The 13,915-nt window shown below is 38.2% G+C and overlaps 1 protein-coding gene and 1 long non-coding RNA gene across 2 annotated transcripts in view; one reads left to right on the forward strand and one right to left on the reverse strand.

The window, feature by feature from the left end:
- Positions 1-13,915, reverse strand: part of LOC125245792 (gastrula zinc finger protein XlCGF57.1-like) — a 90,487-nt gene that overhangs the window by 36,955 nt on the left and 39,617 nt on the right. The gene's annotated exons all lie outside the window — the stretch shown is intronic.
- On the forward strand, positions 4,406-9,134 carry LOC125245932. Its single transcript, XR_007179621.1, has 7 exons — positions 4,406-5,640; positions 5,813-5,944; positions 6,205-6,901; positions 7,321-7,422; positions 7,892-7,964; positions 8,218-8,360; positions 8,726-9,134. It is a non-coding gene; the product is annotated as an uncharacterized LOC125245932 (long non-coding RNA).

The following is a 13,915-nucleotide window of genomic DNA, read 5'->3' on the forward strand; positions in this document are numbered from 1 at the left end:
CCATCACTGTCACGCAATTGTGCGAAAATCCCAGGCAAGGAAAATTTTGACATTTGTGAAAAAATGAGCACGTGAAACAATAAAAGATGTTCAATGAGAGAACGCGTTTATCGTCATTCTTGACTGAAGGCAGGCTATGGCACAAGCTACTTTTCAGAAGGCTTTTTTTTTCGTTAGATTTAAAAATAAAAAACGGTTCTCATTCCCCCTTGAATAAGGCCGGCGACACACTGGCTGCGTGAGCGTCTCACCTGCGTGGCGTGTCCGTTTTTTTTTCGGCTCCCATATTTAACAGGTTGGAGTTTGCACACTGAGACGCGCGTCTCAGGCGCGCTCGAGCCACGCAGAAAACGCGTGCATGCTAGAAATAGAACCGACGCGTGTTCCAGCCCTATGGTTCCAGCAACGGGAGTGTTCTCTGGCTAGAGCGCAGAACAGTGGAGTTTGTATGGACCTAAGTGCATGTCTGAACTTGTGTTTTGTTGCTTTGACATTGTGTAAAATAGAATAATAGAAACAAAATGTATTAGCATTTTTACCCGTTATTATCAATCTAAATTGATCTCGTTTTTAATTTAACTTAATTTCGTTTTTCTTTATTTAAATTTCGTTTTTTCTTTATTTAAATTTCGTTTTTCTTTATTTAAATTTCGTTTTTCTTTATTTAAATTTCGTTTTTCTTTATTTAAATCTACCCTTACTGTGCCAATTTGTTAGTCAGAAAAATATTAGACTACCTTAAAAGTATTGCTTAATTTAACAGACCTGTGTGTGCGTTTTATATCACTAGTGCAGTGTCCGTTCTCGGAGCATAAGCCCTGCCCGCGTGAGGTGCGCCGCTTCCCGCTGTCTCGCGTGTCCATCTATATTGCACCAAATTCGACACTGCACTCCCTTGTGAAGTCGATTGGATGAACGGTTCTCGAAATAATATAAATGCAAACGGACATACAGACACAGATTCCTGCCTTTATTAGAGAGAAAAATATGTTCAGCCCCTCTCTCCGAAGCTTCGAATAGTCGATGTTCATCAAAAATGGTATTCGGACAAGCCCTAAACTTTTTCCTCTTACAAGGCTATTCCTGATTTCATTATTATTCTGGGGGCCGGATGGAAATCTCTGGCGGGCCGCCAGTTGACGTTGCATGCCATAGTGTATCTGTCACGATCACCAGTGAGAGGAGAGTGCCCGTCAGTGCTACCAGAGGGCACTCGACCCTGGACTACACACATCATTTGGACTCTATTTTCCATCTACCCTCATACCTTGGACTGAACTTTTGCTCTCTCATTAGAAGTTGAAGCGTGACACATTGAATGGCTTGTCCATTGTTAAAATAGTCAAATAAGATTTTAATTAAGACTAAAATTTCAGTCTGTTTCATTTTCTTGAAGCAGATTTTATTTGACCTTCAGGGGTCTGAATTGATGAATCCTCCCGAAGCAGGTTTTCACCTCTTAAATCCTCCGGCTTGAGACTTTTCCTGAAAGACAGAACAGACAGCAGGTCGATCCTCTGACTACAGAGAGTACATGGTGGCTTGGGCTATTATATCACAATTTAAATATAATTTAATGTCAAAATAAAGATGTTCTTCTTAAAACAGTGTTAATAGATAGTCGAGGAAACCAGGCTTGATTGACTACATTATTTAGTTAGTATCGGGTAGAAAATCAAAGTATGGGAACATTTGTAGAGGGTGAAGAATGACCACAAAAAAGCTGACATGTGACCTCAAATGACTGATTTAAAACATATTTAAAACATATAAGTTATTCCCAGACTAAATTGCATGTTTGAGCCTTTTCTAATGTCAGTATAAGTTGCTTTCAGATCTTACAATATGCCAGTGTCATTGTTTTGTCTCAAGATGTACACCAATAATGTTTTTCTCTAGGGTACATTTATAAAAGCTACTGAAATACCCTAACTGAATTAAGGCCTAATCCTGGCTTAGTCTAAGCCCTGTCTGTGAAACCAGGCCATAGCCTAAAGTTAGTCACTTTACATTGCTGCTTGCTCTAACATTAAAGGGTTAGTTCACCCAAAAATGAAACTTCTGTCATTAATTACTCCCCCTCATGTCGTTCCACACCTGCAAGACCTTTGTTCATCTGTTTTTGATGAAATCTGAGAGATTTCTGTCTCTCCGTTGACAGCTACACAACTACCACTGTGACGCTTCAAAAAGTTAATGAAGAGATCATAAAACTAATCCATATGTATTGAGCGGTTTTAGTCAACATTTTCTGAAGAGACACAAACACTTTATATCAAGGGTCTTCAACCGGGGGTCCATAGCAGTACTGCAGGGGGTCTGTCAATTAATGTTTGATCACAAATATTTTTTGTTAAAAAAATTAAAACATGGGTAAAAAAAAAAATCACAAATTCTAATTTCAATATAAGCACTCTGAAACAAGCAAGAAAACCCTCAGCTGATACTGTAATAATATAATATGGTTGGCAAAACAGATTTGGCAAACCCTCCATTGCATTTTGAGTTTGCGCTCTCGAGAACATGAAATTTTCCGATTTACAGCATATTTTTGCAGCGCTGAGAAATGTAGCCAATCACAGACAAGTTTGTTGACGCTTTGAATGCAATATTGGCCAATCAGGAGTGTTTAAGTTAATCCACTCACCGCTCAAAACGCTGGAGTTTGCAGAGTTCTGCTCACTGAATCCTCTCATTAACAAACAAAGACACGATGTAAGTAAGATATTCATTATGCAGTGTAGATAACTTTATTGATATAAAGGTGACATTGTGAGATCGCAAATGATGATGAGTGACAGTTTTCTAGTAATTGTAGGAGAGGGAGCGGTCTTTGGCACTTTCTGTGACAGATGGCCATTTAGACGCTGCAAAGTACATATAAATGCGTGATTCACTATCAAAATGCATAATAAAAACGCAATAAAATAAACCAGCTCGAAAACTTTAGGTGAGATGTCATTTGCTGGTGTGTTGAGCATCAGTATTGTAAAATTTAGATTGTAATGAGAATATAATCACTTAAATAGTCAGGCATAGCATTCATTTAGTTATTCAAACGTAATAAGACGGCATAAAAAATAAATAAAGACGTACCTCACTGTACCTCGGGTAAATTCAATTCGACCAGCAGTTTTCACACTTTAGTGTGAAAAAAAGCTTCAAAAATTAAATATTTATTGTGCACTTTAGTTAGATTAATTGAATAAAATGTGTGTTTTCACAAGTGTGCTGAAATCACTGATCTTGCGCTGCACTGACTGACAGCTGATGTGATTATAAAGAGAGAGCGCGAAATGTATTTTTAAACCTAGATATTTTTTACAAAGTTTAATATTTAGTCAAAAACTAAGTGAAAAACGATTAGAAGAAATGGCTAATATATGCGCAAATAAATATTACTTTGCCGCCACCTGCTGGTTAAAGTGGTAATTATTGTCTTTTTTATTTTTAAATAAGTGTTTTCTATCAAATGTTGAATTTCCTACATTTTGAAACATTCGGTTTTACAATGGGGGCAATCTCAGAAGGATGAGCAAATAATGTTTGTGGTCATCACATTAAAAATAACATTTGAAGTGCTGGGGAAAAAGTGAAGTGCTGGTGTGTGTGTCTAATTACAGACACAGCATTTTTAAACGGTCCCAATAGCTTCGTCTTTATTGCAATCAATAAAACTGGTTTATTGGCAAATTAGGTAAATGTGATAACTGCATTAAAATATAAATACAACATTAAAAAGTCAAACACTGATGGTTTTGTGTTGATGTACATTGAGTACAGAATGAACAGCTAACAGTTCACCGGAAATGCCCGAGCTGGCTTAACGACAACCAGGAAGTAACCGTGCATGTCAAAATTGATGCACGCAATTTAAATGCAGACTATTATACTAAAAAATATTTGTTTCAATATAATTTGTAAATTCCATTCCAGTTATTTGTGAAGGTAATGACTTGTAAATAATCTTAAATGTCCCACTGTACATTATTCTTGTTATGGTGGAGCCGCTGAACTTTACATCTGAACTTTATTAGAGAACCTGCACTAATTTCCGATACGCAGTGATCGGATTTTTAATTGCCCATCTCTCAGTAAAATGTAAAATAAAGTAAAAAAGTAAAATGTCTCAGTAAAATGTGATCTTTTACTAAATTTAAAGCTAAAGCTCAAGTAAATGTTTAATTGTCCATCTCACAGAAAAATTCATATGTGAATTTCTAATAAACTTGCAGCTAAAGTTCAGGTAAATATCCATTGTCCAAATTCTCCATCTGATTGTAAGATTAAAATGTATGACTCTGCAAATCCATTAAAATAATTTACAACAATTACAAACAGCTAATGAATTTTTATTGCAACATGGTTGTTGCATTTTTTTATCGGAACGTGTTTGTTTGGCTAAATGCCAATGTTAAGTGTACATGCAGTGCCTGTGCATCAACAATAATGTGCATAGTTCTGATCTAACTTATTCTAATCATAATATGGTTAGTTTCTACTAAAATCAGATGCTATATGCTTAATATGTAGCTCTGTTTGACATTTTATATCGGGGGTCCTCGCTCCATGTCTCTTTCGCCTAATGGGTCCACGCCCTGAAAAACGTTGAAGACCCCTGCTTTATATGATCAACAGATTGAATTTAGGCTTTTTATTCCCATATAAATATTGATCCGCGAATATAAACCGAACTTGCTTGACATGAGTGAACAAACTTCTAGCAGAAGCTCAAATGTGCTGAGTAACACGAGAATGAATGAAACGAAGGAACGTTACATTTACTATTAATCTCTTTATTTGTTTATCACCTTGACTACGGTGTGCTTTATGGGTTATTATCCACCTCTCCCTTTACATTCAGGGTAAATCTAGGAAAGGTTATATTTTTATTTTGTATTTGTTTGGGGGTTCGTTGTAATTTCAAATGATAGAGGTTTGCATGAAGTGCAGCTGATCTTATCTTTCTTCAAGAAATTCATTCAGGGGAAACAGATTTCAAGTTTTGGAAGATGCAATGGGGAAACTCGATTTTCTTTAGCAATGACAGCAGCCACTCACTTGGCTAGGACTGCCATTATGTTACATCGGTTTAAAAGAACTGTTAGAAATGTTGATCTCTGATAAAGGTAGATGGGTTTGTGCTGTAATAAAACAAGGTTTACTTTTATAGCTTGTTGTGTATATGGAGACAACTTTTGTGCATCCAATATAATATATATAATATTATTAAGGTTGAAAGTTATTATAAAGTGTAACCAAAGTTTAATAAACACATTGGCCTACTGACCTTATAATGTTCATGTTTCTGTACTCTGTTCCTCTCATTTACCTTCTGAACTAACTCTACTGGGTTATGATCAGTTAAACACGCCCTTTAACACACACTGAATCAAAGTGAAAGTGAAACTGACAGTCACTTTCATGATTTAACTTACAGCGATCAAACAATTCCTGTTTCTTCTCTGTTCATGGTAATTTTCTGCTAAAACAGATTCAGAATGATCTATCAGGTCCTCATCAACTTTACTGACAGCAAGAATAAAGTATTAGAAGTGGCGGATTCATTAGAAGAGTTTAATTAAACCACCATCAGAGAACTGAAGGAGAAATTCAGAGAGAAGATTCCTGGAGCACCTGGTAGGTCTCCTGAGATAACACTTTTAGACAAAGAGCAAAAAATAAATAAAACACAATTATCTGTTCATAAACAGCATTTGTGAATGTAGGCCTACAAATTATTTTCATATTCGTGTGTCAACATGTCATTTGAGATGTTCATCATATGTTACTAATGTTTGTCTTTTGTCAGATCTAGATCTCTTACGGGTGATTTTTGGAAGAGATCCACTGGAAGACCATCAAACACTTGAGTTTTATAACATTAAACATTTATCTCTTCTTCTCTTTCTGATGAAAATGCCCGGTGGAGGAGGAGGAACAGGTATGATTCATGCTTTCACATGCTGAAACTTCATTGAGACATTAAATCACTGCTCACTGTTTTAAAAGTAGATCTGATGTTTTTATCATTAGCTAAAGATTAAGAATCACAAATCGCATCTTTTATGTCATGTGCATGTCAAAGAAATGACATTTTACTTATTGTTCACACTGACACAGATCCATGTGTATGAAGAATAATGACATTTATTTTACATCAACATTCATGACTTGATGTTTTCATCTTTCTCTCTCTCATAGACCCTGATGAAGGATTTCCCAGATCTGATTCCATGGAAAGATTATCTTACAACATGTAGATGTGTTAGACTCACAAGACATTCAGTCAAAATAGTTGAATATTTCACATATTGCTGGTCATAAGAAACACTGTATCATCCACTTCTGTCACCAATCTGGATGGATGAACAGAGTTACTGTAACTGAGGAGTGTATATAATTTACTCTTAGTTTACCATGAAAAATGTCCTTTTCTGCTGATGTGGCTTTAAATAATAAATGAATGAACTAAATCAATGATCCAGACTGATTGAAGCTCTTCTGCTGAATAGCTTGTGTTCCAGCAGAAACTGATTTTTACTGTTCAGGTGTTTCTGTGAAGTTTGAGGATCCAAACTTTTTTTTATAGATTTTTATAATTACCTTATTAAATGTATCAGTGTTATCTTTTCAAAGCTTTGAAAATGAAAATATGAAATGATACTCTAATTATGAAACGGGAAGCAAGTCTTAATGAGTGAGTCATTGATTCAAACGATTCGTTCGAACGGCTGATTGACTCCAGAACGAGTCATGATTGATTATGAGACACAGCTGATCCGAATTGAGCGTTTCTCTTTATTCAGTGAGGTTTGATCTCCTTATATAAGAAGATCTGGAGGTGTTCCAGCTGGAGATGTGCATATGTGTGATTATCATTTGAAGAGCTGGAGAAGCGGTAAGAATCTGAATATTTCTTCTGAATGTCATAATGTGCAGAAAGAAGCATCAAGTACAGCTGCTGAGGCTCTGATACGGCTTAGAAGCTGAAGAGAAACCCTGATTTATTTCATCTGTTCATGCGTTTTCACTTCTGATCTGAACAAGACTGGTGTTTCCTCCCAAAGATATTATTGAAACTCATTTCCAGCTGTTTCTTGAGGCCTCATAACATGGTTCATAACTATAAAATTGACTTGATCATTTCAGTAAATGTGAACAGAATCAGTTTCACTTCCTTCTGTTGTAGGAGAACTTCAAGCACTGCTTCCGATAGACCCACTGGGTTTTAATAGAAATTAAGTCATTAAGACTTTTTATCTGGAGGATCTGCTCTGACTGATGTCTCTCCTTCTCCCTCATCTTTCTCTCTGTTAGATTCACAGTATGGGCCAGAATTGGCCAGGAGCTGTTCCCGGAGGGTTCCGGATGGAGTAAGAAGGCGGCGAGGAGCTGAAGAGAGGGCCGCTGCTGGAGAAGGTGAGAGAAGACTGAAAACACAGAGTGTGTGACTCTAGAGAAATGGAAACTGCTGTAGAGATGAAAATTAGTCTGTAGAAGTCCAAGATCTGGCCGTGAAACAAAAATGTGTCCTTTAATATTAGAGATGGAACACTTTCATTTGGTCACACTGGAGTTCAGCTTTATGGTTTTGTTTCAGTAGATGCTTCATATTCTGCTCTGGAAATGTGAGATTTCAATAAATAGTGCTAAAACTACTCCAACTAGTAACCATATCAGTGTCTAGGAGTGTTTTCCATTGATTATTACAGGAAAAACCGATGAGACGCTCCGTGATTTAAAAACCTGTAGCGACCCGAATGGATTTCTGTAGGAGGCGCTTCAGCCCCGTTTAATTCAGAACTAGAGTCAGACGTTCAGTTACCACATACTTTTATTCCCATTTTCTGTGTTGCATGATCAAATCAAGAGTTTCTCTCTGTCCTAGAGATCAAGCCGAGGATGGCCAGCGTTCATGGAGAGGAGCTAGTGGAGCAAACGGGCCGCCCCAATGCTCAGAGGTACACACACACACACACACACACACACACACACACACACACACACACACACACACACACACACACACACACACACACACACACACACACACACACACACACACACACACACACACACACACACACACACACTCTCTCTCACTCTCACTCTCACTCTCTCTGATCTCAACCATGAATCATTGTGTTCTCACTGTCTCACAGATCACGTGTCGCACACCTGTCAGTCTCTCTTCTACCAGTCTCTGTCTTTCAGGTTTAGCTATCGAGTGAAGATGGGGGGCGCACCTTCCTCCCCATGAGCACCTCCAGCAAAAGGCAGGCCAGAGAGGAGCAAGAGTAGCAGTGGCTGTCCTGGTGGGCGAGGCTGAGAGGAAGGCAAGAACACCACCCCCTCAGGTACTCACACACCCGTTGAACTACACAGATGCTCAGGTCCACAAACACACACTCTGATCAGTCTGTACATAATCAGATGTGACGCTAAAGCTCTTTCTGTCTGTGTAAATGTTGAACTTTCTGGAGTGAAGGACACAAACGCAGCACACTTCACTGTCATCTCAGACATGTGTCACATGGTTACATTTTCCCAGCTCAGCTGTTCAGTCCACATGTGTTTATTTAGAGAGCAACAGCTGCACACATCTGCATTACACTAACTACACCAACCCTGATCCTGAAACTGTGACTCTGCTGTCAGAAACACATTTCACACTGAAGCTCTATTCATTTCTCCATTAACACCTGATCTATGATGTCTGCAGCCATTCACCAGCTCCTCGCTGCCTTCAGCGTCCACCAGAAGTTGATGGAAATAAAGGGACATGTCCTCCTCCTTCACCACCTTTCTTTTTTTTTCTTTTTAAACATTGTTTGTATAACTATATTAAGTGGGCTTCACATTTTTAACTATAAGAAAATTACTTTTATCCATTTGTATTTTTTTTTTTTTACCTCTTTTATTGAAGATTTTGTCAGTTTTAGAATTTTTTTTTATTTTATTTTTTTTTATTCACTTTCAGATTCACCTTTTTAAACCATCTGTTTTTATAACATTTATATTATGTGGGTTTCACATTTTTAACTATTTAAGAAAATGACTTATCCATTTGTATTTATTGACTTTTACCTAGTTATTGAAGATTTTGTATTTATGCCGGTTTTAGAGTGTGTGTGTGTGTGTGTATATATATATATATATATATATATATATATATATATATATATATATATATTTTTTTTAAATTCCTTAACACTTCCTTTTTTTTTTTTTTTTTTTTTTTTCTTTGCAGCAGCTTGTAAATAAACCTCATCTTGGTTCTTGTTTCTCATCTCTGGTGCAATTCTTGTCTATTGGCAGTCTGTAGAACAGAAAGTGTTTGATTGCAGGATAAAGTTGAGAGTGAAACTTCTTACATTTTGTCCATGTTCATCAGTATCAACTCTACTAGGAGGCCAGATTTAGTCAGTTTCCTACTTGATAAAGTCTGTATGGAGTGTCTGCAGAGGCGATAACAGAGGCTCCAGATGGCTTGGGTCGCAGCGGAGAGACACACAAACATCACGTTCACCAAGATCTCTCCATTCTTGTGTGTTTGATCTCTACATTTTCACAAAGATATGTTTCTTTCTGAAGTGGCAAATGTTACATCAACACATTGTTTCAGAGCATATATAATCCAAAACAATCAATTAGTGACATTTATTAGTGGAATTTAAACTGAATCTCTTTACGTTACTGTATGGCAGTGTTTCAGTTTCTCTCATTCTACATCAGCTGAAAATGATGTGTGGCAACCTGTCTTGCAGCTGCAACAGATGGTAGAGTTCATTTGTGCACCTAACATTTCTTCTGGACAGATCACCTACTTAAAGGAAATTGAGGACTTGTATTTTTGATACAAGCTTACAGTCCAGTTTTGGGCCACTTATTTGTCTGTGGACACTCAGATTTGAGAGCAAGTACACATATTTCAAACAGTGTTTGAGGAAGTTGCACAACTTTAAGAACTTGTGCTCTACTCTTGCTGAAAGGCATCAGAAACTTAAAATTTAAGTGTTGGCAGTCTGTTCTCACCACTCCGTGTTGTTGTTGTTGAAAAGGGAACTGATTTTTCCCCAGCAGATTACAATGAATATATCAGAGAAGCTATTGCCCACCTTAACTGTTAATCTCTGTCAGTCTCATTTCACTTGAGGCAAAAATTAAAGGGACTAAATACATTTTTTTTTTTCTTGTGTTTGATAAGTGATAATGGAATCATATTTGGCTAAATCAAGGCCATTCTCATTCAATGAGATTCTGTCCACTTCCCAGAAAAACTCTGTAGGCTCTCATTGATCTAGGCATTCATTGCCTTTCTATTAGTCAGGAAGTCCCACTGACTTCTATATAATTTTTAGCCATATAGTATAACTGTTTGGTTACCAATATTCTTCAAAATATCTTCTTTTGTGTTCCACAGAAGAAAGAAGGTCATACAGGTTTGGAATGACATGAGAGGGAGAGTAAATGTGTCACGTCTGAACTGGGTTTGAGTTGTGTTCTTGTTAATTTTGCACTGTTACCAGTTCAGTTTTCTGTGTTATTTCATGTTTCCTATGTCCCTGTTCATTAATTGACATAGTTTTTGATTTGCCCTCACGTGTTACACCTGTGTCTAGTTACTTATCTTGCTTTGTATCTAGTGTTTCCTTGTGTATTATAGCCCTATATGTTTGTTTTGTTCTTCATCAGATCTCTTTTTTTTTTTTTTTTTTTGCATCCTGAGAACCTTAGAAGTGTTTTCCTACATTTGTTTTTGATTAAAGGTACTGAATAGATCCAGCTTTTTATTTTCATTTCTGCTGCATCCACTGCATGACAGAAGATCTGACCGTCAAAATGGATCTAGCAGTAGTTCGGATCCTCTTTCTCTCCCAGGTGGTTCTCGTCCTCGAGGTGCACACACAGAGATTTTTAGATCTGGTCCCTCTTGTGCATTGCAACAACGTCAGCCTCTGCATCCTCTAGAGGGATGTTCAGAGAATTTGTCAAGATGGTTATTAGATCAATACGGATTCCCCTACACCATCAGTGAGAGTGAGGAGGATCAAGACCCACTAGCACCCACAGTGCACACAGCACCAGCAGCCAAGCCTCCAATGGACCACACAACCAAGCCCACCACAGTCTCAAAGCCCGAGCCCACCACGAATAAAGAGCCGAAGTCCCTTGAGGATCTGAAACCAGAGCCTTGTGCAAACCCAGTGATATGGAGAGCCAAGTCTGACGAGGTGTGTGAGCCAGCCATCATTTCCCCCATGTAGCATACTTCTAGGACCACAACCGTCCCGTAGCTCAAGGCAGAAGAATAGTCTCTGAACTCTCTGCCTGTCCCATATTGGCCAAAGAGGTGATCTTATGTATACGCATATGTATGCTCTGTTTTGGCTTAGTTTCTTTGTTTTTTTCTGTTCGCCTGTGTGACCTAGTGTGTTCCATTGACTATTGATTCCATTCACTTGTCATTCTATTAATTAACTAATTTAATCTGTGTATATACTCCCTGTTTTGTTCAGTTCATTGTCCGGTCTCATCTCCGAGTTGTGGATATCTTCCCCCATTATTCTGCTCAATATTCTGTGGATAATTGTATTAATGATTCAAAATCTGAAGTGGTGATCTATGGTCCACTGAAGTTAGCCAAACAGTGTTCTGTTAATTATCTTGTTTTACCTGTCTATTTATGTCTGTGTTTCCAATTAAGTTTTGTCAGTCCTCGTCTGTGTGAAGGCTGTTTTGCTTAGTGGTTCTCCTGTTGATTTTCAGAGTGTTGTTGCTATGTTTAGTTAAATAAAGATTGCTGAAATTGACACCCTTGCTTCATCATCCTTTGCTTACCATGACACCTGCAGAGCCTAAGCCTATGTGGCGTTCACGTGACAAGGAACAACTCTGGCCCTAAATTAATCATATCTGTTTCTCATAATTTGTCATAATTTTTTGGACTATGATCAAAGTTTGCATATGTAGATGTGCTGGGGTAATCTGGCTATTGAAAATGTAATTCTGTTCAGATGAACAAAATGTCTTGAATAAAGTTTTTTTATTATTATTTTGCTGATTGAGATTCAAAGATCCAAGTCAGTGAAATGATCTGTTCTTCCCATCACTAGGAGGAACTGCAACAACCCTGACTTCAGAATTCAAAATGGATGCTCAGTGCATCAACAGTAAGTGAAACGGAATAGTTCTAGAAACTCAGTTATAGGAACTAGCCACTAGGATAGTTCCCCGAGAACAATTTTCTCCCCTGGGCCATGTTCCTGGTTGCATTCACACCGGAAATAGGAACTCTGAAGTAGCCAACAGAGGCGTCTTTAAGCACACCAGTGGAAGGAGGATGCCATGATCGGTGCTGTGTTTGTTGTGTGTCGTGGGTTTTGTGATAATGGAGATGGAATGTAAATGCATAATTTATTGTTATCTGCGTTTTGTGTTTTTCCACGCCATTAGGGGGCACTAACCATCTTCTTAGATGAGTATTTAGCCAGGTACTATGCCTGAAGAAGGAGGCAAGCATTTGGATAGGCCTGGGGTGCTTTTCAATATCCCTCCTCGTTTTCTATGACCCAGAAACCGATCAAGCTCAGCCGTCTTGAAGGACATCTCAATTCTCTAATTGCACCGCGAGGAGGTGAGGAACGAGGAGTGAGGAGGCTTCCTGAGGAGTCATGAGTGAGGATACACAGGTGCATCCTTCGCGGAAGTCTTTCTCGTCGAGAAACGTGACGCACGCATAAATTCTCCTCCCCCTTCATATCTGTCACAATAATTTAAATGTATGCTTTAATGAATGCAGTTTACATAAACTTTACATCTCACATATTTAGGCGGGGCATCTTGCTTTATTAATATTTATAATTTTTTTTTTTTTTAAATAACCAAACTTTAACAACATATGGGTAGATCCGTCGAGTACAGCTGATGACACTTTGAAGTGATGCTAAAGGGAGCAAGGATATATAATTTCACTTGATTCAATTCCTCCGTCCTCGCTTCTTTACCTTGTTTCCTTCCCTCGCATCCTGAAGGGGTGGAGCTAAGACACGAGGAAAGGAAACGAGGATGCACAAATAAGAATTGAGAAGCACCCCTGATCTTTTCCCCCAAACCAGTTCAGCGGAAATCCCGCCCTGGATCCGATTCTAAACATCTCATTGGCCATGTCAATTACCTACACCCAACCCTGATCCTTAAACCTAGCCGTCACTGTAACTTCAGCCAATGAAATTGGTTGCAGGGTGGGGATTTCCTCTGAATCGTTTGGGGAAAAAAAAAAAAACGGATAGAGGAAGCAATGGCTTTTCTTGTGCAATGGCTTTTCTTAGTGTGTAACTGTTGTATTGCATATGTATTTGATCATTGAGATAATCACGCATGTTGTGAAAGTATTTTTATTTAGATGGACCTTTATTCCTATGCTGATTCCATGTTGAATCCGCGTCGGAGCTCGTCGGTCCGTCAGGCCATCTGATCATTCTGATTGGCTGTTCAGCTACTGTCACCTGCTGGTACAGAAAGGCATTTCATCTTACGCAGACGCAGAACGGATGTGCTACTTGGCCGTCGAGCGTTGGTTTGATGTGTCAGGGCAACTTTGGACCCAGACGCTGCCGACTTAAGCCAACCCTGCAGTCTGTTTCGTCGCCACTAGTTCGGCGGCATCGGCTTGGTGTGTTCCTGCCTTTACACGAACACAAAGAGGTGGTGGATTTTACATGTGGAAGACAGGCGGACTCTTTTTTGCATCAAATTTGACTTATGTCAACCAAACATTGAACATTTCTTGAATGTTTTTGATAATTTCATTTTTTTTCTATGTGGTTTATTTGTTGTTTTGTTTTGTGATGATTGATTGGATTGTTGAATATAATATACGTGCAATTCACTGCAAGTTTTAGGTTTGTTA

This window comes from Megalobrama amblycephala, linkage group LG14, assembly GCF_018812025.1.
Source record: "Megalobrama amblycephala isolate DHTTF-2021 linkage group LG14, ASM1881202v1, whole genome shotgun sequence".
NCBI lineage: Eukaryota > Metazoa > Chordata > Actinopteri > Cypriniformes > Xenocyprididae > Megalobrama > Megalobrama amblycephala.